Source organism: Schistocerca piceifrons, chromosome 3, assembly GCF_021461385.2.
Source record: "Schistocerca piceifrons isolate TAMUIC-IGC-003096 chromosome 3, iqSchPice1.1, whole genome shotgun sequence".
NCBI classification, from domain to species: domain Eukaryota; kingdom Metazoa; phylum Arthropoda; class Insecta; order Orthoptera; family Acrididae; genus Schistocerca; species Schistocerca piceifrons.
This window is the reverse complement of record NC_060140.1, coordinates 776,175,331-776,192,861: the sequence shown is the minus strand read 5'-3', so window position 1 is coordinate 776,192,861 and position 17,531 is coordinate 776,175,331.

The window sequence follows — 17,531 nt, the reverse complement described above, 5'->3', positions numbered from 1 at the left end:
ATTTCGAAAGCTTCTATTCTCTTCTTGTCCAAACTATTTATCGTCCATGTTTCACTTCCATACATGGCTACACTCCATACAAATACTTTCAGAAACGACTTCCTGACACTTAAATCTATACTCGATGTTAACAAATTTCTCTTCTTCAGAAACGCTTTCCTTGCCTTGCCAGTCTACATTTTATATCCTCTCTACTTCGACCATCATCAGTTATTTTGCTCCCCAAATAGCAAAACTCCTTTACTACTTTAAGTGTCTCATTTCCTAATCTAATTCCCTCAGCATCACCCGATTTAATTCGACTACATTCCATTATCCTCGTTTTGCTTTTGTTGATGTTCATCTTATATCCTCCTTTCAAGACCCTATCCATTCCGTTCAACTGCTCTTCCAAGTGCTTTGCTGTCTCTGACAGAATTACAATGTCATCGGCGAACCTCAAAGTTTTTATTTCTTCTCCATGGATTTTAATACCTACTACGAAATTTTCTTTTGTTTCCTTCACTGCTTGCTCAATATACAGATTGAATAACATCGGGGAGAGACTACAACCCTGTCTCACTCCCTTCCCAACCACTGCTTCCCTTTTATGTCCCTCGACTCTTATAACTGCCATCTGGTTTCTATACAAACTGTAAATAGCCTTTCGCTCCCTGTATTTTACCCCTGCCACCTTCAGAATTTGAAAGAGAGTATTCCAGTCAACATTGTCAAAAGCTTTCTCTAAGTCTACAAATGCTAGAAACGTAGGTTTGCCCTTTCTTAATCTAGCTTCTAAGATAAGTCGTAGGGTCAGTATAGCCATACGATAAATAATAATAATAATAATAATAATAATAATAATAACCCTACAATCAGCTCTTACCAACTGAAATCGGGACCCATCTGACCACACCACGGTTTTCCTGTCGTCTAGGGTCCAACCAGTATGGTCACGCGCCCAGGAGGGCTCTGCAGGCGATGTCATGCTCTTACCAAAGCCAGTCGCGTCGGTTGTCTTTTGTCATTACCCATTAACGCCAGATTTCATAACGCTGTCCTAACGGCTACGTTCGTCGGACGTCGCACATCGATTCTTGCGGTTACTTCAAGCTGTACTGCTTGTCTGTTAGCAATGACAACTCTGCACGAACGCAGCTGTTTTCGGTCGTTACGTGATGGCTGTCGGTCACTGCGTTGTTCGTGATTAGAGGTAATGCCTGAAATGTGGTATTCTCAGCATGCTCTTGGCGCTGTGGATCTTGCATATGGAATTTCCTAATGGTTCCCTGGATGGAATGTCCCAAGCGTGTAGCTCCAACTACCATTCAAATTTTGTTAATTTCCCGCCGTGCGGTCAAAATCGTGTCTGAGACCTTTTCACATGAATCGTCTGAGTACAAATGACAGTTCCACCAATGCGCTGCTCTTCTATAACTTGTGTGCGCGCTATTACCGCCATCTGTATATGTGGATACCGCATATCAGTGTCATTACGTCCACCACATATGAACCTCCGAAATATCTACAGAGAATAGACCAAGTCTGAATAGATATGTATACGATAGGATGAGTATTTATGGAGACCGAAAATCTGCTCTGTAGGAATCAACATGAGTTCCGAAAACAACGATCTAACCGTCAACGAGCCCTAGCAAGCAGTAGATACCAGTGCCCAAGTTGATATTTGTTCCTCGACTATCGGAAGCATATTGTTCCACACTGCCTACTAATGAACAAAATACAAGTGTATGGGGTATCAGACTGGCAATGTGACTGGACTGAAAAGTTTCTAACAAACAGAACACAGCTTGTTATTCTCAATGGAGAGAAATCTTTAGACGTATAAGTACAGGGTTATTACAAATGACTGAAGCGATTTCACAGCTGTACAATAACTTTATTATTTGAGATATTTTCACAATGCTTTGCACACACATACAAAAACTCAAAAAGTTTTTTTAGGCATTCACAAATGTTCGATATGTGCCCCTTTAGTGATTCGGCAGACATCAAGCCGATAATCAAGTTCCTCCCACACCCGGCGCAGCATGTCCCCAACAATGAGTTCGAAAGCATTGTTGATGCGAGCTCGCAGTTCTGGCACGTTTCTTGGTAGAGGAGGTTTAAACACTGAATCTTTCACATAACCCCACAGAAAGAAATCGCATGGGGTTAAGTCGGGAGAGCGTGGAGGCCATGACATGAATTGCTGATCATGATCTCCACCACGACCGATCCATCGGTTTTCCAATCTCCTGTTTAGGAAATGCCGAACATCATGATGGAAGTTGAAAGATGAAGTCGGCGCTGTCGGTCTCCAGTTGTGGCACGAGCATGTCCAGATACACGTGTCCTATAACGTTTTTTTTGCAGAAGAAAAAGGGGCCGTAAACTTTAAACCGTGAGATTGCACAAAACACGTTAACATTTGGTGAATTGCGAATTTGCTGCACGAATGCGTGAAGATTTTCTACCGCCCAGATTCGCATATTGTTTCTGTTCACTTCACCATTAAGAAAAATTGTTGCTTCATCACTGAAAACAAGTTTCGCACTGAACGCATCCTCTTCCATGAGCTGTTGCAACCGCGCCGAAAATTCAAAGCGTTTGACTTTGTCATCGGGTGTCAGGGCTTGTAGCAATTGTAAACGGTAAGGCTTCTGCTTTAGCCTTTTCCGTAAGATTTTACAAACCGTCGGCTGTGGTACGTTTAGCTCCCTGCTTGCTTTATTCGTCGACTTCCGCGGGCTACGCATGAAACTTGCCCGCACGCGTTCAACCGTTTCTTCGCTCACTGCAGGCCGACCCGTTGATTTCCCCTTACAGAGGGATCCAGAAGCTTTAAACTGCGCATACCATCGCCGAATGGAGTTAGCAGTTGGTGGATCTTTGTTGAACTTCGTCCTGAAGTGTCGTTGCACTGTTATGACTGACTGATGTGAGTGCATTTCAAGCACGACATACGCTTTCTCGGCTCCTGTCGCCATTTTGTCTCACTGCGCTCTCGAGCGCTCTGGCGGCAGAAACATGAAGTGCGGCTTCAGCCGAACAAAACTTTATGAGTTTTTCTACGTATCTGTAGTGTGTCGTGACCATATGTCAATGAATGGAGATACAGTGAATTTATGAAATCGCTTCAATCATTTGTAATAGCCCTGTATATTCAGGCGTACCCCAAGGGAGTGTTACAGCGCCATTACTTTTCGAATATGTATAAATGGCCTGATAGACAACGTCGGTAATTCCATGAAGTTTTTCACGGCTGATGCAGTTGTACGCGAAGCCGCAAGCTAGAAAACTGTAGCTTGATGCAGGAAGACTTGAAGAGGATCGACGCTAGGTACAGGAATGTGCAATTTATCCTCGACATAAACTAGTTTAGTGTATTGTGCGTAAATAAGCAGGTAGACCCGTTGTTTTATGATTACACTATTGCATAACAAGTACGGAAAGTAGTCACATCCATAAAATATGCAGGAGTCTGCATACGGAGAGATTTAAAGCGAAAAAAACCACATAAAAGTAATCGCAGATAAGGGGCCTTTGCCTTTCGCCGGCAAGAATTGAAGCTGTGAGGACGGGTCGTGAGTCGTGCTTGGGTAGCTCAGATAGTAGCCGGCACGGTAGCTCAGCGTGTTCGGTCACAGGGTTAGCTGCCCTCTATAATAATAATAATAATAACTGAGTTAATCGATCAACGACGAACTTAAACGGGTGTCTGTCGACGTTCACCCCCAGCAGATGCAACGAACAAAAGCGAACAAAATGAGATTTAAAAAAAATGATAGAGCACTTGCCCGCGAAAGGCAAAATCTGCTAGGAAGTTTCATATCAGCGCACACTCCGCTGCAGGGTGAAAATCTCAATTCTTTTTCACCCACCGCTTTATTATTTTTTAATTTCGAGATGGTTGTTTGTAATTCTTCAGCTGCTGGTGGTTCTGAATCTGGTTTATCAGAATTACATATTTTTATCTACCATATTCATAATTCTAATGAATTTAAGGTGTTTCCCCCATTTTCTTTCCATTGTTGCCAACCCTCCTTTCTTGTTGCAGTGTGTGTAACACAGTTCATCGACCACCACGAATTTTTTTTAAATTTCAGTTTGGGGTGCTATTTGTTCAACTTGGTTATCTACGTTTTCATTAATATTTTCCCAGCTTTGAGTATGGGTGTTTTCTGTTCCCTTTGTGAACCTGAAGTTGTCCGAACTCTGTTTCTGGCCTTTAATTTGTTTGATTTTGTATTTTCTGTTTGGGATGACTTTAAACTTGATTTTAGACGAATAATGATCCAGATCCAAGGTTGGACCTTTGAGTGGACCTTTGATCACTCTAACGTTCATAATTTCTTTGTAAAATGTCTTCTTAGTTGCCACACAGTCAAGTTGGAATTCCGTTAAGTTAGAATTTGGGAGAAGCCCATGTTTTTTGATTTCGGAGTGATCTTTTGAATGTTGTAGCCTACATTTGAGAATTAGATTATGTGCATGACAGGGTTTTATTAGCCTGATGCCATTCTCTTTGTTCTATAATTGGTGGGGTAGTTTCCAACGATTTTCTAATACATTTATCTTTGCCAATCTGTGCATTAAAATATTCAAGTAGGATGATGTTTTTCTCTGGAATTTTCTGGATAAGGTCATTTAGTTGGTGCCAGTTGTCTTCAGTTACGAGAGTACGTCTATCAATAAAAGTGTACATTTTCTTTGTACTTTTAAATGTTAAGACTTGAGATTCTTTCAGACTGGGAATCAAATTTAACTATCAAATTAAATTATTTTTGTCTATTGTAAAGGGTGTTCTAAGATGCGGTACATTCCTCATTACTCTCTTTTCTATTTCCCCTTGATGTATCTTAAGACGTACTGAATCAAAGTTATCTGTGTCTACAAATCTTGTTTCTTGTAAAGATTGTTAATTATTTTGTGATTGTTTAGCGTTCGGTTCATTGGTAGGATACTGGAGAATTGCACTATATGCTATCTATTCTTGCTTTGTTACAAGTTATAAGGCGCTGAGGCCCTCCTCACTATGGATTTAATGAACAAAAACCACATTTAAACTAACCTAATGTTTCGCTTCTGTTATAGCGTCCTCAGGTTATTTATAACTGCAATCTACAGATTTGTGGTTAAAGAATTTCTGTCATTATGTATCGACAGTAATATTATATTTAAGTATCTCAGAGAAATAAACATTAAACAAAAGTACACCTTTGTCAAAGACATAGCATTTCTATTACTCACAAGGGAATCGTCCTATCCGACATGTCGAAACCTGTTCTGAAACTTTTGTACCAGAAGCATACACTGAAAGAAACTCAATGTCAAAATTTTAACTGCTAAGGCTCATTGCAAGCATTTAAAAAAAAACATTGAAAACTGCCAAATACATAGCTTACCAGGCGGCTGGAGGAATGCACACCCCTACCGTAGCTGCGGTAGACAGCGCATGCGGAACATAGCGGGTGCATAGCCTTCCTTGAGGCACAACGGTTGACAGATAACACTGCACAACGCGATCGTAATTTTTTAAGGGAATTTCAGTTTACGTCTATAGTTTCTCTGACACAATTGTTAGCAGTATTCTCTTAAATTTGCAACCCCTTTAATAGCCATAATTATAAGCAGTTGCCTTTGCTGTACTAAACTGAATTAATTTTCTGAGTGTTTTTTTGGTATATGCCAGTTAATAGCATTTGTCTTTGCACAGGCTCCAGAGGTTCACAATAATTTGGAATCTAATTGACGTTTTTCATCTTGCAAAGATGAAATACGAACAATGTGGTACGGAGTCGAAATCATCTACTACTCCTGAAGACCTACATATGAGTTACTTATTAGTTAATTTCTTGAATATTTCGTCGCAAATTATGAAACATTAGAAGAAATAGAAAATAACTCACGATTTAATGAATTGTGGTTCGAAAGATGATTGCTGTGCTTTCCAAAATTCCGAACATAAACACAGTACCTTCCCAGCCCGAAGAAAACATGTACGTCTACAAAACGTGTTTTCCTGGGTTTAAACAAAAAATGCATTTATTTTCGTGTGAGTATTTCCAACGATTTGGTGTGTATGGGGTTTTTCTGTGTTCACTTCCACTTTTTATTTCTTATAACCTCGTTTCGGTCGACTCAAAAAAACTTAAATCGTGTTTTCAATTGACAGCACTTTCCCCAGTGTTCCACTCTCACTATCATCCGTTTCCTAATGATTTTATAGCAGAAGCATAGCTACTGTAGTTCAAAAGGAGAGGGACTTCTACTTATTACATATCAGATCAATTTGTATTTCATTTAACTTGTGACTAATAAATGTCATAGTTAATGTAAACATTAATACTTTAAAAATTATGGTATTACTTCTGGTACAGGTGAACATCGTCTAGAAATAGTTGTATAAAACCAAAGAAAATGCAATGGATATTCTGTAAAATGAAAGAAAAACAGCAACTGAGAAAACTGTGTTATGATGTAAGTAGTCGTTCTTCTGTTTTACTTGTTAGCAGCGGTTTACGGTGGTTCAATGACTCAGTGCCACACGTCTTTGACCGTAAACAGCAGTCACAGGGCATTGAGTCCATCTGAAGTTAATTGGTGTGTGTGTGTGTGTGTGTGTGTGTGTGTGTGTGTGTGTGTGTGTGTGGTTTGAGGTTTTCGGGCGCTAAACAGCATGGTCATCAGCGCCCAAAGTTAATTGGTGAAGAGCCTTTCGTCACTTCGAGCAACTATGTAAGGACTATGTGATCTGTCGTGTAATTGAAGTAGTTTGATTAAAACGAGGTTATTTGCTCTAACTGTTATATTTTGGTTAGCCTGCGCACTATTTTGGACCTGAAGGAATCCCTAGGATTGAATGCGTGCTCCGCGTCACGGCGCTGAATGATTACCAAGGCAAAAGTTGAAATGAGCTACATTTCCAAATGTTCCTTTACAAAGGAAAACCCTGCATCACTGTCCCAATTTAGCCCTCGCAACACTGAAAACACGAGTGAATAAATGTTTGTGTCAGTGGTGTCGAGAAACAGGTAAAATCGTTGAAATTATACAAAGCTCCAGGGCCCGATGGAACTCCTATCAGATTGGTGTCGAGAAACAGGTAAAATCGTTGAAATTAAACAAAGCTCCAGGGCCCGATAGAATTCCTATCAGATTCAATATTGAATTCTCGGCTGAGTTAGTCCCTATTCAACTATGACCTATCGTGGATCATTCGAACAAAAAACCGTGCCCAGGTCACGTCCATCTACAAGACAGGCAGCAGAAGTGATCCATAAAACTACAGTCTAATATCCTTAACATCGACTTACAGTAGAATCTTAGGTTATATTCAGAGCTCAAACATCATGAGGTGTTTCGAGCAGAATGACGTCCTCCATGCTAACCAACTTTGATTCCGAAAATACCTGGCACGCGAAACCCAAGTCGCCCTTTTCTCACATGACATATTGAAAGTTTTGGGTTTAGGCAACTACGAAGATACAATATTTCTTGATTTCCGAAAAGCGTTTGATTCAGTACCACGTCTATTCTTATTGTCCAAAAGTACGGTCAAAAGGGGGATCGAGCGAAATTTAGGACTGGACGGAGAATTTTTTGGTACGGGGGACACAGGATGTTGTCCTGGACGGAGAGTCATCGTAAGATGCAGAAGTAACGTCGGGTGTTCTTCGCTAGGGAAATGTGTTGGAAGATGCAAAACTGGTACTTTCTGCCGATGATACAAGTATAGCTATCACACCCAACAGACAAGAATTAACTGATGAAATTGTAAACGATGTTTTTCAGAAATTATTAAGTGGTTCTCTGCTAATGGGCTTTCATTAAACTTTGACAAAACACAGTATTTACAGTTCCACACAATAAACGGAATGACACCATTAATAAATATAGACTTCGATGAGAAATCAGTAGTTAAGGTAGAATATTCAAAATTTCTAGGTGTATGCATTGATGAGGTGTTGAACTGGAAAAAACACACTGAGGATCTGCTGAAACGTTTGAGTTCAGCTACTTATGCTATTAGGGTCATTACAAATTTTGGGGATATACATCTGAGTAAATTAGCTTACCACGCCTATTTTCATTCTCTGCTTTCGTATTGCATCATATTCTGGGGTAACTCATCATTGATTAAAACAGTATTCATTGCACAAAAGCGTGTAATCAGAATAATTGCTGGAGCTCATCCAAGATCATCCTGCAGACACTTATTCAAAGAACTAGAGATCTTCACTGTAACCTCACAATATATATATACATTCACTTATGAAATTTGTTATTAACAATCCGAACGAATTCAAAAGTAATAGCAGTGTTCATGGCTGCAACACTAGGAGAAAGGATGATGTTCACTACTCAAGGTTAAATCCAACTTTGGCTCAGAAGGGGGTAAATTACGCTGCCACAAAAGTCTTTGGTCACTTACCTAATAGCATCAAAAATCTGACAGATAGCCTTATAGCATTTAAAAGGAAATTAAAAGAATTTCTTAATGGCAACTCCTTCTACTCATTAGATGAATTTTTGGATACAGTAAGTGGGTAATTTCCCCAACACCCATAAAAAAATATTGAGTGTCATGTAATATTTTGTGTAATGTAATATCTTGTATGGACACCTTTTATTAACTTGACACGTTGCACATCATTACGAAGTGTCGTATTCATGATCTATGGAACAAGTACTAATCTAATCTAATCTCTAACCCTTGCTGTTCATGTTGTATGTTAACGTCCTTGCGGACAATGTTAATTGTAACCTCAGACTTTTTGTAGATGACGCAGTTACCTATAGCGAAATACTGTCTTGAAGAAGCTGCATAAATATTCAGTCAAATCTTGATTAGATTTCAAAGTGGTGCAAAGATTACCAACTTACTTTAAATGTTCTGAAATGTAAAGTTGTGCACTTCAAAAAATGGGAAAACGTAATATCCTATGACTATAATGTCAACGAGTCACAGTTGGAATCGGCCAACTCATACAAATGCTTGGGTGTAACACTTTGTAGGGACATGAAATGGAATGATCACATTGGCTCAGTCGTGGGTAATGCAGGTGGTAGACTACGGTTTATTAGTAGAATACTGGGAAAATTCCATCAGTCTGCAAAGGAGATTTCTTACAAGTCAGTCATGCGCCTCATTCTGGAATATTGCTCAAGTGTGTAGGACCCGTATCAAATAGGACTAACAGGAGATATTGGACATATACAGAGATGCTCAGGACGAGTGGTCACGGACCAAAATGCTACTCCAGGCGGGTGTAAAAATGAATGTGCGCAACGGAAAATAATAAACGCTAAAATGATGATTAGGCCCTGTCTGACTACCCCCTGAAGCAGCAGATCTTAGGATCTCTTAATGCTCTTTTTTAAATATTAATTACAATCTAAACATAAATGAATGATGGAGGAAACTAATACTACTAAGTGATAAACGTTGTTGTTCAATATATATTTACTATAGATTAAAATCAACCCTTTAAGTACAATTGTCTATATTTCCAAACTAAAATCTAAAATTATTAATCAATTGCCCAACCCTGCCCCTTATTATGACTGCGTGGTCTAATATCACTAACACGAAATGACTATCATCTACGTACCAAACACTAGAAGACACTACTTTCAAAGATGATCTACGGTGATGTGGAACCTCAGTGGAAATAAACTAACGTGACCACAGCTGTTCAGCTTTATAGCCCTAATAAGCTGAAGCAATCTGCGATATCACCGTATGTACTGCGTCCAGTGTGTCGAAGTGATGGTACTCGTACTCGTCTGCGACACTGGAAGAACTCCAGCCGCAAATAAATCCTTTCAAATACTAGGATGGCAGAAGGTGGTCCTCTGACTAATATACTCTAATATAGTCTTCTCCTATCTGTGTTCTACAGACTTGAAACGTGAACTCCCAGCCACAAGGACGGAGTTCAGATAACGTCTCAACGCAAGTATAGGCAGAAGAAGTGCTCTCAATTACTGCACACTGCATACTCAACGACTTCCAACCCAGAGGTGAAGTCCAGAATTGTATAGGTTCGCAAAAGTACAGTGCCTAACTGTTCTAACTATAAACTCTCCTGAGAGCAAAGACAGCAAGTCCGTCTGTACCAATAAAGCTGATACCGAGCGACCGTCAGATATGGGCGCTCACAACGGAAGACCACGTCTCTCCACGCTGGCTTCCAGCAAGGCTCGGCTCCCCACCCTCGTAATTCCGAAAACGAATCATATTCCCGAAACCACGGAATATTCTCCCTCTCTACAGATTCAACCGAACGCCGTCTTACCATATTTTAGTCTTTTGTCGTCCATCGCTGGAAGTTGGCGAGGAAAAACCAATACTCGTACAATGGTACGGTTCTGAGTAAAAATCCTTGGAAATAACCCAGTCGGCGTGGTTTCTGAGGTGCCGCTTCTTCGTTCCTCTCACCTGCGTCCAAGATTTGCAGAGTTCCTGGTTATCCTTCCGGTCCTGCTACAATAGCGGCCGGCCGTCACACTATTGTGCTCAAAAGCTCAGGTGCCACGACGTCCGTCTACCTACTTCCTGTTTTTAAGCAGGATGGTTGAAATGGCTCTGAGCACTATGGGACTTAACATCTGAGGTCATCAGTCCCCTAGAACTTAGAACTACTTAAACCTAACTAACCTAATGACATCACCCACATCCATGCCCGAGGCAGGATTCGAACTTGCGACCGTAGTAGACGCGCGGTTCCGGACTGACGCGCCTAGAACCGCTCGGCCACCACGGCCGGCAAGCAGGATCAACACCTGTGAAGGCCTTCCACCCAGTCCTTGAGTTCTGCCTGCTGTTTCATCTCCACGGCGTTCCAACCTCTACTAGTATAGGCAATCATTCATTTCGTCGTACTGATAATAAAGATATTCCGCCACGTTTCATGCAATAAGCGTTAACAATTATTTACAAGGCATACGAGACAATATCAGTCTCCTTTAAACATTCGTATATACGATGTGCAACCTATCAAATTATACCTAATTGTCTTTGTAGTTCACGGCAAAGTATGTTGATGAATGCTTGTAAGGTGCGAAATTATAGCCACCTTACAATGGGTTTGTCTGACTAGTGGGCGAGTGTCACGAAGATGTTGAAGAAACTACACTAGGAGACTCTTGAAGATAGAGGTGAAATATCCCGAGAAGTTTCAAGAATCAGCTTTAAATTATCATTCTGGGAATATACTACAAATCCCGTTCCCCCCCCCCCCCCCCCCCCCCTCAAGTATTGCTCACATAGGGAACGTGAGGAAAACACTAAGACAATTACAGTACGCACAGAGACATTGTCATTCTTCCCGCGCTAAGTACGTGGAAGGAATGGGAAGAATCCCTAATAACTGGACCTCGGATTTTAGGTAAAAACCTATTTTGTTCCTCCTTAAATAAAGGCAATAAAAGTCCTACATACATGAATTACGCCAATTTATGATCGAAAAAGCTAGTTTTATAGCACCTAAAAATACTTAATTTCACGTTAGTAACTGATTGTACCTAAATTCTAAAAATCCAATTAAATAAAATTCTGTATGACAAACATGCTCTCGTGATATTTCTAGCTAAGAATTACGCAAATACACACAAAAAGAAGTTTTGCATCACCTCGGTTCCGGGAGTTCCGGAACCTGTACAGAAACTTGGAATGAAGATCAACATAAACATCATTTCCGACCTTTTTATTGCTCATGAAAACCACACATTGCATGTTGTACCACCACACAGCGATCCCTCCAGAGGTGGTGGTCCAGATTGCTGGCCGAATTAGGTTGCCGCGTGGTCGAGGCGTCTTGTCACGGTTCGCGCGGCTCCCCCCCTCCCTCGTGCATGAGTGTGTGTGTGTGTGTGTGTGTGTTGTCCTTAGTGTAAGTTCGGTTAAGTTAGATTAATTAGTGTGTAAGCCTAGGCACCGATGACCTCAGCAGTTTGGTCCTATAGTCCTTACGACAAATTTCCAAATTTCCAGATTGCTGTACACACCGGTATCTGTAATACCCAGTAGTACGTCCTCTTACACTGCTGAATACCTGTATTCGTCGTGGCATACTATCCACAAGTCCATCAAGGCACTGTTGGTCCTGATTGTACACTCCTCAACGGCGATTCGGCGTAGATCCCTCAGAGTGGTTGGGATGTCACGTCGTCCATAACAGCAATTTTCAATCTATCCCAGGCATGTTCGAGAGGGTTCATGCCTGGAGAACATGCTGACCACTCTAGTCGAGCGATGTAGTTATCCTGAAGGAAGTCATTCACAAGATGTGCACGATGGCGGCGCAAATTGTCGTCCATGAAGACGAATGTCTCTCCAACATGCTGTCGACATGGTTGCACTATCGGTCAAAGGATGGCATTCACATATCGTACAGCCGTTACGGCGCCTTCCATGACCAACAGCGGCGTACGTCGGCCTCACATAATGCCACCCCAAAACAGCAGGGAACTTCCACCTTGCTGCACTCGCTGGACAGTGTGTCTATGGCGTTCAGCCTGACCAGGTTGCCTCCAAACAAGTCTCCGACGATTCTCTCGTTGAAGGCATATGCGACACTTATTGGTGAATAGAACGTGTTCCCAATCCTGAGCGGTCCATCTGTACCGCGCTGCATGGTGTCGTGGTTGCAAAGATGGACCTCACCATGGACGTCGGGGGTGAAGTTGCGCATCATGCAGCCTATTGCGCACACTTTGAGTCGTAACAGGACGTCCTGTGGCTGCACGAAAAGGTTATTCATATGGTGGCGTTGCTGTCGGGGTTCCTCAGAGTCATAATCCGTAGACAGCGGTCATCCACTGCAGTAGTAGCCCGTGGGCGGCCTGAACGAGGCATGTCATCGACAGTTCCTGTCTCTCTGTATCTCCTTCATGTCCGAAAAACATTGGTTTGGTTCACTTCGAGACGCCTGGACACTTCCCTTGTTGAGAGCCCTTCCTCGCACAAAGTAACAATGCGGGCGCGATCGAACCGCGGTATTGACCGTCTAGGCATGGTTGAACTACGGCCGTGTACCTCCTTCCCGGTGGAATGGCTGGAACTGATCAGCTGTCGGGCCCCCTCCATCTAATAGGCGCTGCTCATGCATGGTTGTTTACATCTTTGGGCGGGTTTAATGACATGTCTGAACAGTCAAAGGGACTGTGTCTGTGATACAATATCCACAGTCAACGTCTGTCTTCAGGAGTTCTGGGAACTGGGATGATGCAAAACTTTTTTTGATGTGTGTATTTTATCGAAAATTGTAATTTTACGGTACCTAAAACGTCTAATTTCATGTTAGAACCTGATTCTACTAATTTTGAAAATCCTAAAAATACCTAATTCATGCTAGAGCCTACTGTACCTAATTTTTAAAAATCAAGTCAAATAAAATTTGTATAACTAAAATTATTCTTCTCGTCTTTCCAGCTACTTAGAAAGCAGTAGTTAAATGATAACTGGTTTGTTTGCATGCGTCAACGCCAATCGTTGAGTCAGATGACGATGACATACTCCTGACCGCTCTAGCCAGCACAGCTCAGCAGAGCGCTGAACCGTCAAATGGTCCGGCAGGGCACAGAGAAGCCTTGTACTCTGCCTCCGGCGCCTTCCTGCCCTGTAGGAAAAGCCTGTTTAAAACACCTGCACTGTCTTCATTCAGTCGGTCAGCGTGCTGCTTGGATGTGGTGAAGTATTTCACAGCGACAGAGTATTTGTGGAAAGTCAACCATGCCGAAAGTAGGTCGCTCCAAATAATCTTTGATTCGTCTGTGGTTACAAGAATATCCTTTTTTCTCTACAGACGGAAGAGTTACTCACTGCAATGTGTGCAACAAAGACGTAAGTAAAATACTAACTTTGTATCTGCTACGCCCACTCAGAGATGCCACTGTTTTTCCCGAGTTAACGTGGACCAGACACATGCAAAAAAATTGTTTCTAAAGCCTTAATGTAGGTTAATTTTGCTAAGTAGATCTCGTACGTAAATTCTTCCACTATGTATTTCTCATTTCTTTTTGTTTTTAGGTACGTTCTGAACATAGGTCGCATGTTGCAGGGATTAAACACCAGGCACAATTTAAAAAATAAATCAAACTTGAAACAAACGTTTGTAACTAAATCAAATGCAACAAACATAAACGAATTTCACCTTGACCTGTATCGAGCCACTGTTGCAGCAAACATTCCATTCAATGCAGTTGAAAACAGCCAGATCAAAAGTTTTCTAGAGAAATACTGTCACCGCAGCATTCCATCAGAATTCACACTGAGAAAGAACTAGGTACTTCATATGAAAATACATTGAACAGGATAAGGGAAGATAAGGGCGATGCATACATGTGGATCACTGTCGATGAGGCAATTGAAGGCAAGGCCGATATGTGGAACTGCTCACTTTGTTAATAAAGCCCTGAAATTACTCTTTGTCAACAGTCTGGATGACAATAAAGTAATCTACACTGATGCAGCTGCATACATGATCACTGCTGTTAAATTGTTGAAAGTATTTTACCCAGCCTTGCTCCATATCACATGTTTTGCCTATGCTATGAATCGTGTAGCTGAGACGATACGTCTTGATTTTCCACATGTAAATGAGCTAGTTTCAACCATCAAAAATGTTTTTGCTAAAGCACCTACAAGAATCCGGTTATTTCGAGAGGAACTTCCCAAAGTACCACTTCCATCGGAAACCATACTTACTCGCTGGGGAACGTGGCTAGAGGCCGTGGAATATTACAGCGAGCATTTGGAAGACATTGAGAACATTGTTCTTAAATTGCGGGAGGTGGCAGTGAGCATTACTTCAGCTAAAGATCTTCTAAAGAACCCACCAATTTCCAACGATATTGCTTACACAAAATCTCAAAATGGTTCAAATGGCTCTGAGCACTATGGGACTTAACATCTGAGGTCATCAGTTCCCTAGAACTTAGAACTACTTAAACCTAACTAACCGAAGGACATCACACACATCCATGCCTGAGGCAGGATTCGAACCTGCGACCTTAGCGGTCGCGTGGTTGAGCTGAAGCGCCTAGAACCGCTCGGCCACAGCGGCCGGCACACAAAATCTCGTTGTGCATTTTTGGTCCCTATTATTAAAGCTCTAGAGTGTTCAGGGAAACCACTCTACACGCAACTGCGATTGATAGAAGAGGTGACAGAAAAAGTCAACTTGGTCCCAGGTTCTATTGGTATGGTAGTTAGTGAGAAACTAAAGACACTGAAAAAAAAATAGAAAACAGGACTGACCACTCTCTTCACGGGGACTGACATCTTATCCGGTAAATCAACAGAGGCATCAGTGTTCGGTCCCATTGCGCCTAATAACGTCATTTAAATAGGCTCCTGTGACATCTGTTGACGTGGAACGTTCTTTCTCGGCATATAAGATGCTGTTAACATACAAGAGTAGCAGTTTGTCAACGGAAAATCTGGAGAAATTGTTAGATATTAACTGTGACTGTAATTATGAACATAGACAATAATATTATGTGAATTTTTGTTCAAATGGTTCAAATGGCTCTGAGCACTATGGGACTTAACAGCTATGGTCATCAGTCCCCTAGAACTTAGAACTACTTAAACCTAACTAACCTAAGGACATCACACAACACCCAGTCATCACGAGGCATAGAAAATCCCTGACCCCGCCGGGAATCGAACCCGGGAACCCGGGTGAATTTTTGTCAATTTATTTACCTATCTAGACAGTAAAATGTCAGATTTGGGTCACCTATTTTCTAATTTTTATAACCTATTTTTGTAACTGATAGAACCTATTTTAGGTACCTAATTTACGATCTTTAGAACCTAAAAGTCCGAGGTCTAATAACTTTGCAGAGTATAGGTGTAGATATAGATTGTTCCTTGTCGACTGGCTGCCGTGCCATTCCATGCGAATGGCACCATTCGGATGCCATTCGTAGGTCCATTGGGCCAGCACACATTTCTCCCTAAAGTTATCAGCTTACCAGAACTTGGACCCGCTGCTTCTCACCAAAGTGGTCATCAGTTGCCATTTCGAGGCTTAAAGCGTTCCCTTCCGAGGAAAAACTGTGGCACTGTGACAATTCCGGTATTCAATCCGCGTCTTCCACATGGTAATCAGACACGCTGACCACTCAGATACCTTTTTTTGGTCTCCCATCTCCACACCCCACCTGCATGTATCCAGAAATGCTTCTCACATTGCTCTCTTCAAAAAACTACGGATGCGGACGTAGAAAATGACAGCCAAAAGTGGACGCGGTCTTATGTTTGCATCTGGTACTAATCTATCAAATGATGGACTTAACAAAATTCTGACGAACATTTGACAACAGAAACTTCCTGGCAGATTAAAACTGTGTGCCGGACCGAGACTAGAACTCGGGACCTTAACCTTTAGCGGGAAAGTGCTCTACCTTTTTTTTTGGTTCGTTGTTGATCATTGTGTTTGGTCGTTGCGGACGTCACATGACATCCATTCAAGTTTGTTGTTGATCCTTACACTCAGTTTTTTTAATTACAGCTCTCTGACAGAACACGCTGAGCTACCATGCCGGCTCCATTTGTGCTACCCAAGCAAGCACGACTCACGCCCCGTCCTCACAGCTTTACTTCTGCCAGTACCTAGTCTCCTATCTTCCAAACTTTACAGAAGCTCTCCTGCGAACGTTGCAGAACTAGCACTCCTGAAAGAAAGGATATTGCGGAGACATGGCTTAGCCACAGCCTGGGGATGTGTATTTGACATCAGAGTCTTTCACGACAGGTGTCATGAATAAATAAGTTTTCGGTCCAGTTGCTGCGACTAAATTCAGATACAATTTCGGCCTTTAGGAAGTTTTCGTCTTAAGAAACTATCGAAAAAAATAAATGTTATAATTTGAAACGACAAGTAACTATCCGAGTATCATTTGTAATCCGTGTATGTAGGGTGGTTAGTACATACATATGAGACAACATTGCAAACCATACAGCGTATGCAACGTATTGGAAGTGAATTAATAGCGCATGGTAGCTGTAAATATAAACTTCTGCTATTAATTTTAGTCCAGATTTGTTGTTCTCATCTACAAACCTGCCGTTAGTGGTGATAATAGTCATCGGCCCGTTGAAATTCTGTGTTCCAGTAGCCTGTTCAGTCTTTTGTGTAGTATGAGTAGTACGTTATTTCTGTCTTATTTGCCTGATGATGAGGGGAAAGCATCTGAACTGTATCATGGTATAATTCTGTTGTAGCATAATGTTATCTCCCATTTGATAAGGGAAGGAAGTGCAGGAGGTACAAAATTGTAGATGGAGACTAAGGCTTGAATACATTAAGCATGTTCATATGGATGAAGGTTGGAGTAGTCACGCAGAGATGAACAGTCTTGCAAAGGAAAGAGTAGCGTAAGAGAGCTATATCAAACCCTTCTTAGGTCAAAAGTTTGTAACATTTATGCCATAAACAATAAATAGTAATTTATTAATATAAAACAATCAAAATGCTCATATACGGCTAATGATGGCAATTTTTAAGTTCATTTTGTGTGAGACCAGCATGAGA